General features: G+C 38.5%; 1 protein-coding gene across 1 annotated transcript in view; it reads right to left on the bottom strand.

Moving 5' to 3' along the window:
- The window catches only part of PTPRD (protein tyrosine phosphatase receptor type D), a 2,145,631-nt gene that overhangs the window by 1,485,492 nt on the left and 638,309 nt on the right, over positions 1-21,830 (bottom strand). The window lies entirely within an intron of this gene.

The following is a 21,830-nucleotide window of genomic DNA, read 5'->3' as shown; positions in this document are numbered from 1 at the left end:
TTCACCTCAGCTTCCAAATCTTTCAATGCAGATGACAATAGTATCTTTCTGGTACAGTGATGACTAAATGAGTTATCAGGCACAGGGCACTTAGAAGAGCTCCTGGTACAGAATAAGTGTAATGCTGATGAATTTATTATTTTAAAGTTTTCTGTGAACTCACAAATTTTTACTAAAATTGGCAGGGCATTTGAACTTTTTTTTCACTTAATGTGTTGGCATTTTTAATCCCTCCTCTTTCTCATCATACAGAAGTATATTTATATATGTGTAATCTTTTTAAAGATCTACATAGTGATTTGCAATGAACATCTTATAGATGTATGTTTACACACCTGTTAAAACAATTTTTTAGAATAAATTCCTAGAAATAAATATACTAAGTTGAAAGACATATGTTTTTGAAAAAAAAAAAAAAGTTTTGAAACATGTGTCTTCCTCTCCACAGTACAGGGAGGGACTCTTTTCCTTCACTTTTACCAGCACAAAATACTGCCATTTAACTCTCTTCTCTTTCTATTCTAATGAATTTAAAATGCATTGCTTCAGCTTTTACATTTATTTAATGACCTGAGCAATTAGGCATTGTTGTATATATTTAATTTTGTCTTTTGTCTATCTTGTCTTTTTCTTACTAATTTGCACATTATTTTATATGAAATAATGATTTTTAGAGACAGGAAGAGAGAGGGAGGGAGAGAGAGAAACCCAGGCACTTATTGGTGGAGTCTCGTGTGTGTCCTGAATGTGAATCAAACCTGCAATCTTGGCGTATGAGGACAATGCTCTGACCACCTGACCTACTCATCCAGGGCCTATGGCATCGCTGTTGAAAGCAAGCCCTTTTAGAACATTCAATCTTCAAAACTGACTAAATCATTTTACCTCACACACAAAAGATCTTCTGTTTCTACTTGTCAACTTTATGAAACCAGCATATACTACCGTAACTTATAGACTTAAAAATAAAAGATCTTGTCCGGCTGGCACGGATCAGTGGATAAGTATCAACCTATGAATCAGGAGTTCAAAGTTTGATTCCAGGTCAGGGCCCATACCCAGGCTGCAGGCTGGATCCACATTAGGGGTGTGCAAGAGGAAGCAGATCAATGATTCTCTCTCATCATTGATGTTTCTATCTATCTCTACTTCTCCCTTCCCCTCTGAGGGAAATAAAACACACTTTAAAAAAGTAAGAATGAAAGAACTTAATGTTCTTTTATGAATTTAAGGTTAGGCAAGAGGAATAAAACAATGATGCCAATAATCTACAGCCTTGCTGATATGTCTGTAATACAATTTATAGGTTGGGAGAAAACACTTTAAAAAAATTACCACTCTCTTGCCCTAACCGGTTTGGCTCAGTGGATAGAGCATCGGCCTGCGGACTCAAGGGTTCCAGGTTTGATTCTGGTCAAGGGCATATACCTGGGTTGTGGGCACATCCCCAGTAGGGAGTGTGCAGGAGGCAGCTGATCGATGTTTCTCTCTCATCGATGTTTCTAACTCTTTATCCCTCTCCCTTCCTCTCTGTAAAAAAAAAAAAAAAAAAAAAAAAAATTACCACTTTCAAATTCAGTAAATTTCATTCATGTTTCTACCTCTCTCCCCCTTTCCCTCCTTCTCTCTGAAATCAATTTAAACTTGAGCAGGTAAGCACCGCTGGAACACCTGCTATTCAAATTGAGATAAACAGCTGAATAATATTCCATTGTGTAAATGTGTAAATGTGCCACGGCTTTTTATTTTTATTTTTAATCTTTATTGTAGAAGGTATTACATAGGTCCTCCTTTTTCCCCCATTAACCTCTTCCGTCCTCTCCCCCTAGAGGCTCCCACCACCCCACTGCCTGTGTCCATGGGTTATGCATATATGCATACAAGTGTACAACTTTTTTATCTATTCACCTACTGATGGGCACTTGGGCTGTTTTCAAATCTTAGCTATTGTAATTAACACTACGAACATAGGGGTGCAAATGTTCTTTCTGATTGGTGTTTCGGGGTGTTTAGGCTCTATTCCCAGGAGTGGAATCGCTGGGTCAAATGGAAGGTCCAGTTTTAATTTTTTGAGGAAACTCCACAGTTTTCCACAGTGGTGGCACCAGTCTGCATTCCCACCAGCAGGGTCCCAGGGCTCCCTTTTCTCCACGGCCTCGCCAGCACTTGCTATTTTTGATGATAGCCATTCTGACAGATGTGAGGTGATATCTCTTTGTGGATTTATTTGCATCTCTCGGATGATTGGTGACTGAGCACTTTTTTCATATGCCTCTTGGCCATTTGTATGTCCTCTTTGTAGAAATGTCTATTCAGGTCCTCTGCCCATTTTTTAATGGGCTTGTCTTCCTTTTGTTGAGTTATATGAGTACTTTATATATTTCGGAAATTAACCCCTTATCAGATGCATCATTGGCAAATATTTTCTCCCATACAGTGGGCTCCCTTTCCGTTTTGATGGAGGTTTCTTTTGCTGTGCAAAAGCGTCTTTTTTTAAAAATATATTTTATTGATTTTTTTACAGAGAAGAAGGGAGAGAGATAGTCAGAAACATCGATGAGAGAGAAACATCGATCAGCTGCCTTCTGCACACTCCCTACAGAGGATGTGCCCCCAACCAAGGTATATGCCCTTGACTGGAATCGAACCTGGGACCCTTCAGTCCGCAGGCCGATGCTCTATCCACTGAGTGAAACTGGTTTCGGCTGTGCAAAAGCTTTATATTTTGATGTAGTCCCATTTGCTTATTTTTTCCTTTGTTTCTCTTGCACTAAGAGATGTATCAGCAAAAATTCTGCTACGTGAGATGTCTGAGATTTTTGCCTATATTTTCTTATGATATTTTTATGGAATCATGTTTTACATTTAAGTCTTTTATCCATTTACTCTTAGGGACAATATGCATGGAATATCAGACTATTATGCTAAGTGAAATAAGCCAATCTGGGAAAGATAAATATCACATTATCTCACTTACTTGTGGAATACCATGAACAAAATGAACTGACCAACAAAATAAGACCCGAAGCATGGAGGCATGGCACAAACTGTCATTCTTCGTTGTGCGGATTGGGGGATGAGAAGAGATAAACCAAAGAACTTATATGCATAGCCCATTGACACAGGCAATAGGGAGGTGAAGATCTGGGGGGGTTGGTAGGGGCTGGGAGGAGAGGGGTAGAAAGGAGAGATGGGAGACATCTGTAATACTATCAACAAAAATATAGATATTAAAAAAAAGAAATTGAGAAAAATGAAGTACTGTGATTGTTTGCTAAATTAAAATATGCAAGCTAGAGCTCAAGTAAGACATTTGTCTGAAACTGAGAGTCAACTCATTTCTTATGAGGAAAAGGTTTCCCTTGTCAAACATCAGTTTTGATTATGCTGTAAGTTCTACAGCTTCACTGGGGTTATCATGGATTTCAGTGCTTTGTTGCATAAAGCCATGTTCTTCTTATCATGCGAACTTAAGCTTGAGATCACAGTAACACTCCTCAATAGCAACTTGCCTTGTCTTATCAGTGTCTAGAAACAGACACCTTTACTTTTAGGAAGATTGTAAAAGGAGATGATTTTATTTCCTTTTTGTAAACTAATGTGATTCAACAACACTGAGAATATGTCAGGACTTTTAAATCTTGCTAAATCAAAGTTCCTCGTAGCAGAGACTATACAAATTGGGTACAACCAATATACTTTATAATTCCTTAAATATTGACATTTTTTTGTCTTCCTTCATCCTTTCATTCCTTCTTTTGTAAATGTAAATCAAGATAAATGCAACGGGTAATATTTAGGTTTGCTGTGAAAATTATTAAAGATACGAAATTGTAAGTGCTTGCCAAGTGCCTCATCTTGTAAGATGACACAAATATATTCAATCAATTACAAATTGCCTGGACCATCAACACAAAAATGAACAGTATATGACAATGAAAATCAGTGACAAATTGAGTTCTGATTGCTAGACAAACTCTACAAAAAAAAAGTTTGCTATGTGTAGTATTTGACTGTTAATATGGTTAGCTTAGAGCAAAACTGAATGAGTTTTCTCAAATTAAAGGACCTTCCAAAAATAGTCTTTATTTTAGTGATAATGGATCTTACTGAGCATTGCAGTATATATATATATGTATGTATATATGTGTATATATGTATGTGTATATGTGTGTGTGTGTGTGTGTGTATATATGTGTATGTGTATATATATATATATATATATATATATATATATATATATATATCCCACGTTCAAAGGCTGCTAAATCGTATTGTTTACCCATACCTTTAGAAAAAAATCACTTCTGTCGTGGTAAACAACCTGCTTCCCTATTTATAATGGTCTGGCCCTCTAGCAACTTCAGTGTGAAATTATAGCTAATTTGCCTACAAACGTCAGGTGGTCATAATAATCTGGCCACTCAGTGTATCTCCCAAAGTAAAAGAATATTGATAAACAAATGTTACATATATTGCAAAGGGGAAAAAAAGTACTGTAAGGCCAGCAAGATGACTGGACAATAATAGGGTAAACGATTCCCACAGATTGCTGCCACTGGACTTCTCAGAACCTTTACCAAGCTGCTGTCCACTGTGAATCTCTTAAAGCAGGAAGGTACCCGGAAAACTCCCCAAATCAAGTTACCAACTCTTCAGATATTTTTCCAGAGAATGCTTATTAACATTTCCCAGAGCTTGTGTTCTGTGACACAGATTTTGAGAAATATCGTTCCATTTTTTTTCTCCCTTTCATAGAGTAAGTTGTTTTCAAATTTTGAGGTTTAAAATTCATTACCAGAATATCTCATTTATCGTCTTCTATCACAGCCACCATGTATGGAAGGACAAGTTAAATAGGAAAAGCAACAGCTTTGTTCCTGAAATTTCATATAGCGCTTACCTTGTTTACTGCGGAGTCTCTAATTTCTAATGTCAACCTCCCTTTACGTTAAGAGCAGGTATATTTTCCTGCCTTAACATTCCTTCAAGGATATCAATTGAGCACCTTAGATGTGCTAGTGTCACTAGGTATACTTGAACATTCACATAGCATCCATCCATGAGAACCTTCCTAAACTATAGTTTCACTATGAACTTTGGTGGAAATATCACCTATAAAACAGGGAATTCACTACATATCCCAGAGGATTTCTGTAAAGATTAAGAGATACGTGAAAGTGTATAGAATACTGCTTGAGATTAAATAAGATTGTTGTTAATCCTTGCCCAAAGACATTTTTCCATTGGTTTTTGTTTGTTTTGTTTTTTGTGTGTTTTGTTTGTTTGTTTAGAGAATGAAAGAGAGGGAGAGAGAAAAGAGAGACAACAATGTGGGAGAGGCATATCGATGGTTGTGCGGCTGGGGAACAAACCTGCAACCCAGGTACATGCCCTTTACCAGGAATCGAACCCTCGATTCTTTGGTGTGCAGGCCAAAGCTTGAACCACTGAGCAACACCTTCAGGGCATTGTTTGTTTTTTAGGGGTTTTTGGTCTCTTAAACTTCTCAAAATATGGCCATGCCTTGGCCCCCATTGCTAAGATCTTAATTCTCTCAAACCCTCCTTTGAAAAGATTTGACTACCCTGCTGCCTTTCTCATGCCTGTGAATTCTTGTATTCAATGTCAGGGCAGTCTGTCCATGCTCAATTCATTCTGATTTCACCTGTTTCTCAGCCCAGTCTGAACTCTAAGCCCAATCCTGCCAGTGATGCCTTTTCTAGTTTTGTGGCTCCCCTCGCTCCTTTCTTTTTCTGCCTGTCTTGCTTTGGGAAGTTTGGCCAGCTCTCCTGTTTATAAGGTACTGAGAAGGCTCTAGATATAGCTATCTAATGGATAAGTTCCTGGATATTTCCATTACTTTTATGTCACTCTCAGATGTGTGCCACGTACTTCCCATAATTTGGAAATTAGAAATTAAACTAAAGATATGATTACTTATGATCCCAAGGCACTGGCAACTTAACACATAAGTGGGCTTTGTTAAATATCACTTTTCTTTCACCTTATATTCTTTGTGCTTGTGAGAATAGTTTCCATTTTAAGAAAACTACACAGAACAACTTATTTCTCTCAAGCTAGAATTCATGGAGGTGAAGGTGATCACCAGTCAGACCTAGAATGTTGGGAAGCTCTGCCATTGCTGATATTCCCTTCCACTTCCCAAGCTATTCCATCTTCTCCGCCATTTTCCACCACTTCCTAGGTTCAGTTTGAAAATCACATCTTACAGATGAGAGTATTTTTGGAGGCTCCATGCCTGGTATTACAATAGATGCCACCAGGTGGCGCTAAGGGATTGGCTACTTAGGTCAAAAGGTTAGAATCCCTCAGTTGTGGCTCTGGCTGGAGAAGGCAGGTAAACTTATTTTTTTTAAAAGTCATTTCAACACAACATACATTGATTTTTATTTTTTCTAATTCCTACTTCTAAGATATGTGATAAATAATTTTGAGAGAGAGAGAATAAAGCTGAATCCTCGATTTCCCCTGCTCTGACAATTTATAATCACTAGCTAACCTAAGTCTTCTGTGTTCTGCTGTATTTTTTTTTTCTTCCCTGTATTGATCCTCTGCTTTTAAAGCCCAGGAGCTTGCTACTGCCATCCCATCCCTGTATGGCTGCCCACTCTGCAACAGCCATTCACCGTTAAGGACAAGTTAATTAGCTTCCTCTGAACTCCTAATTACCCCTCTAGTCCTTTTTATATCTTTCCACTCCATATCCACCCTCTTTGGTAAGTGAGAATGTGTTCTCTCTCCTGTCACCATCTCGGCTTCCTGCTGTTCCAGCCTATTTCACTTATAATATCAAGATTTAAAAGGAAAAAAGAGACGACGCTTCCAGGGCAGCTCACCCCCCCCAGAAACTCTCTTCCACCGGGTTCCAGGAGGTACCTTCACATGGAAGAACATGCAGCACCCATCTGAGAATTCTCTTTGAAACACAGAAACAGAACTATAGAGTAACAAAAACGTCAGTGTTCAAGTAAAACGTGAGTAGAGAGACAAAAATAATACAGGGCAAGGTTTCCAACATAAACTTGAGCTCATAAAACAAAACATTAAAAAATGTAAACTATAGTACAACGTAGGAGGAAAACTTATTTTTTTCCTTCTAGCCCCTTATTTAATCTTCGGATTTTTTTTCAAGCTATACACTGAATTAATGAAGTATTTTTTAAAAGAAAACAAAATAAATAGGATTTTACAGTTTATATATTTTAAATATATAATAACAAAATTACTTTTTCTTAAAGATGCCCTTGCAAATTTCATCATTTTGTAGAGCTTAGCACATTCTTCCCTGAGCACTGTGCTCAGCTTTAAGGCTCAGCAACCCTGTCCTGCTGGTCTGGGTTTGTGTTGACAACACTAGGCGACTGCCTTTTCTGTGAGTTGCTTCAAGTTCTGCCCATCCATCAACAGTGCCAGGCCCTTGCCTAGGCAGTGAGGAGCTCCCTGAGGTGACGAGAACCTGAGAGTTCAATGTTTCACTCTTAAGTCTGAAAAGATGGTGGGGCATGAAGGAAATGTCGGGAAATTGGATTTCAGAGTGAAGACTGGATTTTAGGAGAAAAGCTAGAACAGAAGATATGGATCTATAATGAGTTGAAAATGGGAAGGTGGGTGAAATTGCTGAAGAGAGGACAGAACAGACATGTGGAGCGGACGAAGGAGGAGGTTGAGTGAGTAAGACAAAGAATAAGACATTAAAGGAAATAAGTAAAATCAGTTACAAAAGCAGGGCTTGGTCCATTTTCAGCTTTTGAAGGTTAGATGAGGATGGGGGAGAGGGAGGGAGGGAGAGAGAGAGAGAGAGAGAGAGAGAGAGAGAGAGAGAGAGAGAGAGAGAGAGAGAGAGACCTACAAAGTTATACTGTGAAACTGTTAGCTCTCTTTACTGCTACACTGTGTTTCAAGAAATCAGTGGGTCCAAATGCCTCCTCAATGACTACCCAGAAAGCTTGTTAACTATATGAAGTGCTCTTCCTATCTGTGTAGTTTTGGGAATCTGAACTGAAAAATATGACCATATTCCCCAAGTTTTCTAAGGAAATGTACTAACTCTGCAATTCCACTTGGGGGGCACAATTATGGTACTGTAGAATTATCGCTCTAAGTACAGTGCTTTCTTAAATAAAAGCCAATTAGGAAACTGGTGATCTAACAAGTCATGGACTGGACTTAGACGGCATGAAGGGACATTTTTAATGGTCATATTCTCTGCTGGGCATTGTGCTTGAGGCTTTCCACATGTTTCGTTTCTCCCTCTCTGCAGATGATGAATGTGGGGTCAGCAGAGGTTAAGTGACTAAGGACATTCAAAACAGAATGACAGAATCACCCTAAAACCTCTTATCAGACTAATGGTTTATTTTCCACCAGACCACGCTGCTTTTGCTGCCAAGCACAGGCAACAGTCTTGGGTAATTCCCCCGTTCCGTCTCTCACTCTATCTTCCCGTTTCAGCAGCTGAGGAGGCACTCGGCTGGTTGCCCGTTCTACATCCTGTTACAGGGATGGAGTTGGGTGTCTGCATCCCTCTTGCCTTTGCTGAGGCCCCCTTACCACGATGAGGGAAGGGTAGCTCCAGGAGGTGCAAGGAGAGAGAAAGAGTCATATGACCACCAGAAGGGGGTTAGTACAAACACTTTTCACTCCAACACCCTGCCCAATCTGTTCCAGAGCAAACATATTAAGTGTCTAATATAACTTATTACCAGCACATATAACTTATTACCAGTGCATATTAAGTGTTTGATATAACTTATTACCAGAATGCATTATTGCATTCTGTTGCCCACCACGCTGTGTGCATCACTTTCCCTGTTGCCATCCCTGCAGGTCCCACCAGACTATAACACCTGGAGGCTTTAGGTGAAGATAGGTGATCGATAGCACTGCTTCAGGGAATGGCATCTGACCTTCTCCCCTGACAGGGTCTTCTCAGAGTCTGGGCACGGAAACCCCTGTTTTCTTCATTGTAAGTGTGATTCTTCCTTCCTGCTTTTAAGTAACAACCACGTTTTCCTTCTCCTTCCACCACCCCTCCCATCGCCCTTTCTGGGGCCACATATATGCCTCAAACTGCAAATTAGCTTTTTACAATTGCTGTTGTTTTCAATTTCCATGTGATCTGCTATTGGCATGGTTACTGTTTCTGAGTTATTGATTAAACTCATATACTCATCTTCCCTCTCCTTTCATCTAGATAGAAAACCACTTAACATTATGAAAATGTTAACTTCATATGGTCAACATTCAAATACTAAGACAATTATTTTATGTTAAAAGCTATTCACATCCCACTAATTTCCAATGGGACTTGAGGCTGCCTACAAAGAAACGTGAGTGGAGGAGGAAAATATGTAAAGCAATGTACAGAAAGAGTAGAAAAGATACAATTTGAGGTTCATACCTTCCACTCATAGCATAAGGTCTTGGATGCTTTCCCTAACCACTGTTAAATACGGTTTGGGGCATTCTGATAGCCTACTCAAAAAGAGAAACATCAGTTATGTGACGCATGGTATCCATAAAACCATGTTCCTCACAGAACACACTGCCCTCCGCCACTGGGGGCTGAGAGAGGTTAATCCCTTTGGTCTTCACAAAAAATATACCTTGGCTTATATGGGAAATACTTAAGTTCATTTTTATAATAATACTAGAGGCCCCATGCACGAAATTCATGCAGAGGTAGGGTCCCTAGGCCTGGCTGGTGATCAGGGCCGATCTGTGGGGCGACTGGCAGGGTGATCAGGGACCCCCGCTGGCACCCCGCTGGCACTGCCCGCTCACCAGCCCTGCCCCTCGCCACCGCTGGTCACCTTCCTCTGCGGGGCGACTGGGGGGGGGGGCGCCCCACTGGCACCTGCCTTGGCTGGCTTGGGGCCTGCAGGCTGGGGGCAGCTCCTGCATTGAGTGTCTGCCCCCTGGTGGTCATTGTGCATAATAGTGACCAGTTGTTCCACCGGTTGTTCTGCTGTTCGGTTGATTTGCATATTAGGTATTTATTATATAGGATGTGGTAAGGATTTCAATAGCATAGCTTATTATTTTGTTAAATAGCTATGCAGGCTTCACTTAAACACAAAATATAGGGGGAACTAATCAGACAATTTTTTGCAGCATTTCTTCACTCATAGTTTCCTTCACAACTGAACTTTTGAGAAGGATTTGGGAAGGTGTTCAATTACTGTGTGTTTTTGGGACAGCCTGCTTCTTGCCTCCAATTGCTGCCAGTCTATAGTCTGTATATCTCTCTGCCCGAAAGGAATGGAGTTAAAGATAATTGGGAGTTATGCATGACCAGCATATCAATAATCTAGTGCAAGTAATAAAATCAACATTTGACTAATGTTCAAATTAGATGGAAGGGAACGAACTATGGCAATAATGGTTGGCGGCAATGTTACAATTGCCAGGACTATGCAAACACAAGAAGCGATTCATTTTGGATTCCCTCTCTTGGAAATACATGTTCTTTGGCAGCGACGGCTGATCCAGCCCTGTATGATTCAGTAACCCTAACCAGATCATTAATTCTCTTCTTTGCTCTCACTGTTTTGCAGATTCAGAAGCTACCTCTAAATGTTTAGAATACTCCCTTCTATATTCTGGCATTGAAAAGATAAAATTTAAGTGAAAACTAAAAGAAAAAATCTTAGGGAACGATAAATCATAAGCAATGGTTAATGCCTCTTAATTGAACCAGTTAATCTAACTTTGCTAACTTTAAATTATTGGACACTTAGCCAAAGAGGATGCAGTTTTGTTAGTGTGAACGACTAACTGGTGGAAATAACAATGATTTATTGTCTAATAAGGAAAAATTAGAAACAACCAAAATACTTAAGAATAGGGGCTAGTTTAAAATTTCAAGAAATCCATGCAATGGATTTTTATAAAACTACTCAGAGCATTAGATTCCATATACTACAGCACACACATAAAGAGGCTCGCAATCTACTATGGCAGCCAGTGTTGTGTGCTGTGAGCATAGGTTTTCGACTGCCTGGGGTTCAACTCTGGGCTCTGCCACCCAGGACTGTCACAGGACCTTGAGCAAGTTATCTCACCTTCCTAAGCCTGATTTTATTGTCTATAAAATGGGGGTAATAAAAGAATTAAGTGAAATAATGCTGTTTCACCAAAACATTAAGAATAATGCTAACAATGGCGATGATGACACACACACACACACATTTACATAGTCACACGTATATAGAAAACATCCAGATGTAAACTATCGATATTATCCAGATATCAAAGTACTGATATTAAAAGCATTTGTAATGTATGTTATTTATTTCTATTTTCTATGTTTTCTAAAAGGATATACATATTTGTTTAAAGGGAGTTAATAAAAGTAGGTAATAAAACATGCATCCTTCTGAAATGTGTTTTAAAATAATTCCAGTAAATTTGATTTGTAAGAATGTATTTTAAATTAAAAGGCAGTATGGTGACTTGCAAAGAACAGACCTACAAGAGAGAAAAACCACCTTTTCAGCATGCACGCTTCCCTAAGGATTTCTCATAAAGCTCAGATCTCCTTTTTTTCCCCATTTCATTACAATCCTCGAAGTTCATCAGCTTTTTAGAGTTACTGATATAATTACAAATGATATAGAAGATGCAAAAGCCTTTCCCTACTCTTGAGTTTTAAGCTATCATATATAATAAGCCATCTTAGAGGAATTAGCTTTCTGAACATTCATTTTCATTTTCATAATTCTAAAGAACTGTTTTCACTTAGGAGCTTCTCAGCTATAATAATGAAAAGGCAATGTTTCCTTTTATTTTTCAAAAAGCCCTTATATCCCTAACCAGTTTGGCTCAGTGGATAGAGCATCAGCCCACAGACTGAAGGGTCCCGGATTCGATTCTGGTCATGGGCATGTACCTTAGTTTCAGGCTTGATCCCCAGTAGGGGTTGTGCAGCAAGCAGCTGATTGATGCTTCTCTCTCATCGATGTTACTAACTCTCTATCCCTCTCTCTTCCTCTCTGTAAAAATCAATAAAATATATTTTAAAAAATAAAAAGCCCCCTATAGCTTTTGATTTATATTTGCCTTTGGCATAAAGTCTATAATGTGCCTAGTAGGGTGTTCAGTAAATACTGCATCTGAAAATGACTTTGCCTACTTTTTAATTTGAAAACTATAATTATTAACTCTAACCTAATGTAAGTGTCCTACTCTCAAGATTTTGTGTTTTGATTTTTCTTTTTTTTTTTTTTTTTTTGTATAGTTTCCTATCCCTTCCTTTATTTTCCTCTCTCCCTTACTGTTTCTTCTTTCTCAGAAAAAAATGTCTTCTTGTTCCTTTTTGGTACTAACTTCTCTACATACACCTTGAATTTAATTCACTATAATTTCTTCTAGGTCCTTATGCTAACAATTACTTTCTCCCCTTTCTCTTCCTCTTTAACTTGAAAATGTTGGTAATACATGAGGAAGTTAATTTTGTGAGACATGACCCTCTCATTTGGCACATATCCACAATTCTTGTTGCACAGATATAGGAATTATTATCTAATTAAAGTGGAACTATTTTGAAGACAACACCATCATTTTAGGTGATAGAACATACAATTTGTTTCAGAAAATCTAGACTTAATAATAGAGGAATATGCAAATTGTTTGGGATGTCCTCACGCAACAACTGACCAGCAGGCTGCGTGGGGTGACCAGGCTGGCAGGGGGCAGGGAGGGTGACCAAACAACCAAATCGCAGGTTGTGTGGGGTGACCAGGCCAGCAGTGGGGGCAGTGAGGGGAGACCAGGCTGGCAGGGGGGGTGGGGGGGGGGCGCGGTAGTTAAGAGCGACCAGGCCAGCAGGGAGGGCAGCAGTTAGGGGCTATCAGGCCAGCAGGCAAAGGCAGTTAGGGGTGATCAGGCAGGCAGGTGAGCAGTTAGGAGCCAGCAGTCCCAAACTGTGAGAGGGATGTCCTGGGATCGGGCCTAAACCAACAGTCAGACATCCCCTGAGGGGTCCCAAATTGGAGAGGGTGCAGGCTGGGCTGAGTGCACCCCCCCCATGCACGAATTTTGTGCACTGGGCCTCTAGTATTCTAATAACTACATATGGTGTCAGATGGGCAAGAGATTTATCAGGATGGTCACTTAGTAAGTTACAGAATGTCTGATCACTGGGGTATACAGTTGAAACTCACATGATAATGTATGTCAACTGAAATTGAAAAATATTAAATGCTTTTTAAAAAAGGAAGCATAATGGGCTTTGTCCCAACTCAGACTATTCTGGGAATATTCAAGTAATATCATTCTAGTGTAAAATTCACACTAAGTCTTGTCAAATAAGGGTTTGTCAAATGCAAAAAACGCACACACACAAAAACACAACTGCCTAATGAGAAAACAAATTCACTATTATTTTAGGGAAAGACCTGAAATGTGGTAGGGTGAAGGCTGTAGGGTTAAATACTCTGACTTTACCACTTAGTAGCCTTGTGTTTTGTTCCAGGGCAAGCCACTTAAACATGCTATACACTCATTTTGATATTTAATATATTTATATAGTATATGATATTTAATATAGAGTTTTTGGAAAATATCTGGCACATAGTCACAACCCAATGGATGCCATACTTGTATTTTATTCTAACTATAAATATTGATAACAATCTTATGTTGAGAAGTAGAAAGTTAGCTACCAGCCTTTTAATAAACTCACATCAAACATTAGAAAATAGCTTTTTTAAGTTCATATATCCAAATCAATGACAACATTTGATTTATATGAATATGAACAAGTTTACTTGAAATTTAGCTATCTTTTGTTCCTAATTTCTCAGTAGGTTCTCCTCACCCTGAGATCTCAGCACCTTTTTCTTACTCCTCCACTCTCTTTCATTCCATTTAGTCATTCTCTTGTGATCTGAATCATGAAAGTTCATTTCTCTTCCTTTTAAGGAGAAGACTATCACCTGGACCCTCAGCAATTTCTCTAAGTCAATCTCAATGACTAGGGTGATTGACATTCTTGCCCAAGCCCCACCTCAACCTCCCTTCAGGCAGCAAAGTCCATGGCCAGGGAAAAATGTGGCTTTCAAATCATGTCCCCTTTTGTGAAGAAGTGTCTCCGACAGCCCTTACCCAGCTCTCCCAGTTTCCCATCCCTTGGGCGGCTGTGGAGTCCTGCGTGTGGTGCAGGTCAGTCACTGAATGACGTACACGTAGGAGTTTCCATTCGCTAAAGGTACATTGACCATGAGCCTCCCATGTCAGCACAATGAGGCGGTCCTGCCACAATGCAGCAGATGGAAATGGAAATCATACACTCTGCTAACACTGACTTCATTACAGCTAAACGATTTGCATATTAATAGATGGCAGTTCTTACAAAAGCTAAAGAGAAACAGCCCAGCTGGTGTGGCTCAGTGACTGAGCATGGAGCCAGAAACCAGGAGGTCACAGGTTTGATTCCTGGTCAGGGCACATGCCCTGGTTGTGAGCTCAGTCCCCAGTATGGGGTGTGCAGGAGGCAGCTGATAGACGTTTCTCTCTCATTGATGTTTCTATCTCCGTATCCCTCCCCCTTCCTTTCTCTCTGAAAAAAAGAATCAATTAACAGATTAAAAAGAAAACTAAAGGGAAAGAAAGAATACTGGCTATTACTCAGGTGCAGGTGCCAGCTACCAGTAAGGTAATTGCAAGCCCTGGTGCCAATCATTGAACGCGCCTGAGCCGCAGTGTCCCTTAACTGTAGCATTTGTACGACATCAATGCCTGTTTGAGTTCACGCCTTCCTAGGACTGTTGCCCGAACTGAATGACATAACAGACATGAAAGCACTTCACAAATTAGAGCATTTCATAAATACAATAATAATCTACTGCATGCATAACCCCTACACGCTTTTCTGTCTCCATCCTCATCTCGGCCTCTAAGTTCCCATCATAACCAATAGCTCCGAGATCCTTTCTTCGGATGAAAATGAGTGCGATTTAACCCATAAGCAGTGATGTAGCGGTTTTCAGAAAGATTCTTAAATACGTTTTAACATTTTACATGTAAATCGATGACAAATTCTATTTTCCGTTTCTGTTCGCTTCTTCTGGGACAGAATCTATAAAGGGATGCTGTGTAATCGTATTGAGAAGAGATTAGGCAACAAAAACAGTTTGTTAACCTCAGCTTTTTGTGATTTGTGTCATTTGCACACAGCTTTTCAATAAGCCAGTTTGTCTTCTTGTCTACATCGGCTGTGCTCGAGCCATTTCAAGTTCAAAATTACTGCAAAAAAAGTAATTGATCCTCTATCTCAATATCCCTGCTGTTTCACGAGCTCTCTCACAATTCCGAAGGAATCTATTTCTCACTGATGCTGAAAAACATAATAAGGTCACAGCGGGGAAGCTTTAGCTTCATTAAAGAACATTGTTATACGAAGAAAATGATCGAGGGCAAACTCTTTTTGTCCTTGTGGTACTGCTTCTGCGGAGTCACATAAATCTGGGCGTTTAAAGCTACCACAAATGTGTGATCTCTTTGTCATTCACTTCCCTCTGGTAGCCCCTAGTGGTAGAAGGAGATGTCGATCGCTTGCCTTCCAGGAGATTTCTCCCCCCACCCCCCACCCCCCCCCCCCCCGCCCCTCAGTCTGTTGAATAAGAAGGAAATAAGCCTCTCTGGAAATAAGAGCTGCAAGCCTGTCAATAACTAAATTTATTTCTGCTTTTAAAATATCACAGAGAATGCTGGTGTCCAGCAAATTTAGATGCCAGGATTACTTAAAAAGTGACTGAGCAGGGAAATGAATTGAAATTTTGACCCACTCAGGCTTCCATCTATCATGAGAGCCTATACTAGGGGAAGGAGGGAGCAGGATTTAAGATAGAGAATCGGCAATTGCTCTATTAATCTAGTTTAACTGATACTAAAATCTGACAGAGCGCATTACAAGTTGCAGGCAGTAGGGCTTCGCAATTCATTATTACTTTCAAGGCTCTCCCTCCCTTGCTTTCCTTTTGCCTTCGCTCCTGCCAAAGGACAGCTTTCTCCAGTTCAATTTCTCAGTTTATTTTCTGACGGCTTTTAATTAAATGTGATGGCCTGCTCCGGCACCACTGAAGTCACTGGAGTTGAAAAGCATTTGCTGTAATAATGACAGCTCCCTGATGTCTGTTCATTATTAACTGCTTTTCAAAAGTGCTGCTCTCAACTCTCATTTCATAAATATTTAAATAACTGAATTTCTATAACAAATATCTGCACGCCGGAGATAGGGATTCTATTGCCTGTTTAATAGGTTACACACAGCAAAATAAGATCCCCCCTTTTTTGGGTAAAGTTTTTATTACAATATTAATTGGATGTGTCCTTAAATCATCCTGTACATAAGTTCTCACACCAATGGCAATGTCTCAAAATAATAGTCCATGACATAAGCAGAGGTTATGAGATTTCACACATATACTTCTAAATAAAGTATCTTGGAAAACAGAATGAGTGTTTTTTTCATGTAGATAAATAAAACCCTGAAATTAACCTGGGTGTTTTAAAAATTATTATTGTTTGTTCTCAAGATGAAATTAGGGAGTATACCAAAAGAGAATGTATTAATTACACAAAAATGTAATTTTCCAGGAAAGGAAATTGGCAGGGGAATGAGAAGAATAAAATTAAAAGCCTTAATAATTTTGATTTTTTTAAAAAAAAAACGGATGATTTGGCCACCGGTATTAATCTCTTCTCTTTCCCAAAACCTCAGGCAAATGACAGCAAAATAATTTTTTAAAAAATCAACTTATGAAGGCTTAGAATTGAAAGTGGAAATGTGAGTGAAAGAGAGATGACAACAACAGCAAAGTTGACAAGCAGCCAACGGTATGTCAGGCACTGTTCTAACTCATCTAGTGTTTGTAACATCCCTATCATTATCTCCATTTTACAGATGAGACAATGGAGGCACAGAACCACTAAGCAACTTGCAAATCATCCCAATTTCAGTAAGTGGTAAAGCTATGATTAGAACCCTGGCAGTCTGGTTTCAGAGCCACGCTCTCAATCAGGGTGCTACGTCCCATGAATTGTGGAGAGTAAGAAAGAGAGAAATGATGAGTGACGTAGCAGAGCTGAGAAAGGACTGCCCGTGTGCCCACAGGGTGACGTCCACACTAGAAGTCAGGCAGTCACCACAGAAGAGTCCAAGCAGCCCAGTACATACTTGGAAGAACTAAAAGCTTCAGAAGACAGGGGTGAGGTGCAGTCCTGAAAAGGGAAAAATTCATAAAATTCTGACGTGGTTGCTCTCTCAGCCCCCACAGCTAGCAAATTACCTCTCCACTTCCCATCACCTCTCCACCCCGAACACGGTATTTTAAGTCTTTTTTTCTCTGGAGAAAATAAACCTGGTACACTTTAGACTCTGGACAGAACTATTACATGAAGTTGGCATACTTCCCCAAGGAACATGTAACCCCCTCCCCCTGCCTGGTTTCCAGAACACCAGCAGGCAGTTAAATTACCCCGGCTCCTCCTCTAAAACCCCACTATGACAGACAAATGGGGAACAAAAGATCAGTTATTTGATCAAAACTGCAACATGACTGAGACCTGTAGCTAAGACCTACAATAACAACCTAAGATAAAATACAGAAAATTAAAGAACAACAACAAAAACATTGGGATAAGTGCTATGATTATAAGACAAAAACACGTGCTGTAATAATCAACACAAATGTTACTGGAAATTAAAAGTAGGATAAATAAAATTTAAAACCCAATAGAACATATTAGATAAAGTGAAGAGAGAATCTACCCAGCCCCCAAATATGTCACTATGTCATATTGATTATTTTGAATTAAAATTGCATGAGAGACAGCTAGTGCAAAAACATCCTGACCACCCCACTCTCCCATGTGAAAGCACCCTCCCTATGCCAATACTGAGTAGTAATACCTCTGACTCTAGAAAAAAATATTTATAAGTGTTGTACTTGTGACGTTCTTGGGGTCCAGCACAATGTGAAGTCTACAGATCACTGGAGGAAGATCCTGAAATAAAGAGCAAACTCCTTGGGCAAATACGCAAGATCACCAAAATCAATCTCCACCCTTTCTCTTCATTACTACTACCCTTTCCTAAAGCAGAATCCCTAGCTGTTCTGTTCTGTCTCCTCACATTTGAAGTCATTTTTCTATACATATTGTTTCCTCCATCCACAATGCCACCCCCAACCTGCACATCATTTCTGTTGAATTGACATTAAATTCTGCTTCATTTAAGAGGCCTTTTTCATTGTTTTAACACAAATGAAGTGTTGTCTGTATTTTGGAAAACAATTAGCTCTTGATCTCCCTTTATCTTCTGGCATCCAACACTAATAAGTAGTTATCTGAATATAAATATGAATATATGTATATACATATGAGATATTCATATATGTATATCAGATATACATATATGCATAAAATACTATGTCAGTACTACTTAATAGTACTATTTAATATACCATCTCTCTATACAGCATATCTCCTCTTGTAGATGATAATTACTCAAAGATAGAAATACTTTATTAATATCTATATTCCTATAGGTCCAGGGATATTTCTATAGGTATGTAGAAAATGCTTAAATTTTTTGAATGATTGCATCTTTTAGTTATTGAATACCATACTTCTGAAAGTCAGTCTCATTTTATTTTATTTATTTACTTATTTATTTTAGCTCTGGTCACTTTTCATGTCACTGGAATGAAATGTAAATCAAGAACAGAAACACACACACACACACACACACACACACACACACACACACACAAAACAGCTGAGCGTTTGGATTGGTGATGATCTAATTTTCCAGATTTTACTACATATTATTTGGAACTCAGTGCGACCAGTATGAAATATATTTTTATTTATTCTAGGCACACATTTTCAAATGACTACTGAATACTGATTTGTATGAACAAAATCTCATCTTTTATAATTTCCAATATTTTATTATAGTTTGCAATATATCCTCATTATAGTAATTCAAGTACATGTAAATTCAATTGTTAAATTCAATTATTACTAGAGTTGTTGGCAATCTTAAATTATTTTTGTTGTGTGATATAGCTGCAGCTTACATTTCAGGTCACAAGTGTTATTAATATTATATGGTTAGAAATAGTTTTCAGATCAATGAATCAATGCCACCTTAATATTCTGTCTTAATTTTCATACCACATTTAGTTTGTGAGTGGACTTTACAAAAGGAAGCGGCTCTGTGCTGCCAAGCTCATTAACTTGGGATTTTGTCCAGAGTTGAATTCCCTTTGTGATCAAAGGGCAGAGAGAACACCTCCAGGACTATTGACCCAGGCCGATTTGATGGGCAAGCCCCATACATTAAAGTGAAAAGGCGGTGGCTTTCTCTACAAGTACTTGAGCATTCGTTACTAAAAAGCAAAAGTGATTTCATTACAGGAACAACTACTTCCACTTTTAGTAGAAATAGTCTCTCTCTAGATGCATACACATGCATATACGCACACATGTGTGGTTTGGTAAGTCGTGTGTATTATTTATGGTCAGTCACACCAGTCAATACTCACAACTGCAAAGTGCTTAAACATTTCCAAAAGGCTTCCACAAACATTTGTATTAGTTGACTTATAGAATCGGGACAACTTGGAACTAGTAATTAAGCCTGAGGCTTGAAAAGAATAGTATGCTCTGAGCTTCTTAACTCATTCACGGCAGGATAAATATTTGAGCCCAACTCTGTCCACCCACACCCATGTTGGCATGCTGACACCTCTAAACTACCATTGTACACATTTTTTTCTGCCATGCTTCTAGTTTCCACTTCATGTTAGCTCACACAATTATAAGGTACATACTGGGATGGAAAATGCAAGAAGAAGAATTATGAAGAATATATAGTAAGACTAAAAAGGGCAAAAGATGGACTTAGAAGCCCACAGTTGATGGGGAAGATAGATACCAAGAAATTAAGAGTCATTTCTTCTATGATTTTCAGATAAGTAAATGTACAAAATATTCATGTATCACTAAAGTAAGAAAAATTTAAAATTGCAGAATGTGGAAATGAAGCATAAGTAATTTCAAAGATTTGATGAATATTTTCTTATTGCAATTACTTACACAATGATGTAATTTTTGTTTTAAATGCAGCAATATTTACAAAGAGTAAGTGTATAATAAAAGATAGCACTTAGTATATCAAATTGATTTAGTTTAAGCTTTAAAGAAGTATAATAATATTCAAATTTCTGCAATGTGTAGCACTTATGCTATGACTGTCTACAAAATGAAAAGTAGAACAACGTAAGTGAGCATAATATGTACATTTATCCACTTCAACAGATCAACATTGGTTATTATCCATAAAAATGAAAGCCCATTTCTGTATATTTAGCCTTCAAAACCTTACTCAAATGCCATTCTTTCTTTGGGGCCTTTATACATTTACTAACAGAAATATCTCCACTCTCCCAAACTCTCATTTACTTAAACAAAAGTTTTATATTTTTCCTTATAAATAAAAACTACATAAATATGCTTTTACTTTTACACACATACAGGGCTTTACTCCAATTCTATTTCATAACCTTACTAGAGGCCCGATGCACAAAATTCATGCAAGAGTAGGCCTTCCTTCCCCCAGCTGCCGGGACCAGCTTCTCTATGGCACCTGGGACCTGGGCTTCCCTCTCAGCCCCAGCTTCATCCAGAAGGTCGTCCGGAAGGACATCTAGTCTAATTAACATATTATGCTTTTATTATTATAGATTTGTCTATAACCTTTTTATCTTATAAATATTAATTATTTAATGTTCACAATTAAGTTTTATTTTATTCTGATTATAGTAAAACATTTATTGAAAAATATCAGGGAAAAACAGCAAGTTAAAAGTAAAAATGGTAAAAACCATCATGTACGTTTCTTTCCTTCTAGTTTCTCTATAAACACATCAATGTTGTCCTATAAACATACTTTTCATGCTGCTATTTTAAATTAAGAAGTGTGGCCCAGCCAGTGTTGCTCAGTGGTTGAGTATCAATCTACGAACCAGGAGGACACTGTTCAATTCCAGGTCAGAGCAAGTGCCCGCACTGCCAGCTCTATCCCCAGTGGGGGGCATGCAGGAGGCAGTTCATCGATGATTCTCCCATCACTGATGTTTCTATCTCTCTCTCTCCCCATCTCCCTTCTGCTCTGAAATCAATAAAAATATATTTTTAAAAAATGTGCCTACTCCTTTTTCCATGTCATAAGTATTATTCTAAAGCATCTGTTTTGATAGTTCTATAGAAATTTACTATTTGAAAAATAGATATATATTCATATTCTACACAATTAAATATTTGGGCTGATTATCATTTTCACCGCTATTAAAACAGGCTATGAGAAACATCTTTTGTTTAAATCTTTTTAGACATCCTAATTATTGTCTTACATCAAATCACTAGATATAGAATTGCTGTGTCAAAGGAGGGATTAACATATATGATAAATAGACTAAAACTCATTGCACGTTCCGTGTATCTTTTTATAGCACTTGCCCTATTTGTCTTGATCAGCTTACCTTCTCTATTAATCGTTGAAACTATGTGAATTGCAATGGCATGCATGTAGACCTATGTAAGTCTTGCAAAGTATAAAAAATGATTTTTAAAAAGCTGTATAACATATCTTTCATTTCCTAAACTTATAGTCTATTATTCTCTTCAGCCCAAGAAGTTTCATATTAATGTCCCTAGTGATACATACATTCTGACAACAGATTCCTGAAGGAACAAACTCAAGAAGGATCATAATCAGAATCTGTGCAGCAAAGGAT

Source organism: Myotis nattereri (genome assembly GCF_964212035.1).
Source record: "Myotis nattereri genome assembly, chromosome: 12".
NCBI classification, from domain to species: Eukaryota; Metazoa; Chordata; class Mammalia; order Chiroptera; family Vespertilionidae; genus Myotis; species Myotis nattereri.
Note: the sequence above shows the minus strand (reverse complement) of the source record. Positions and strands in the feature narration are given on the sequence as shown.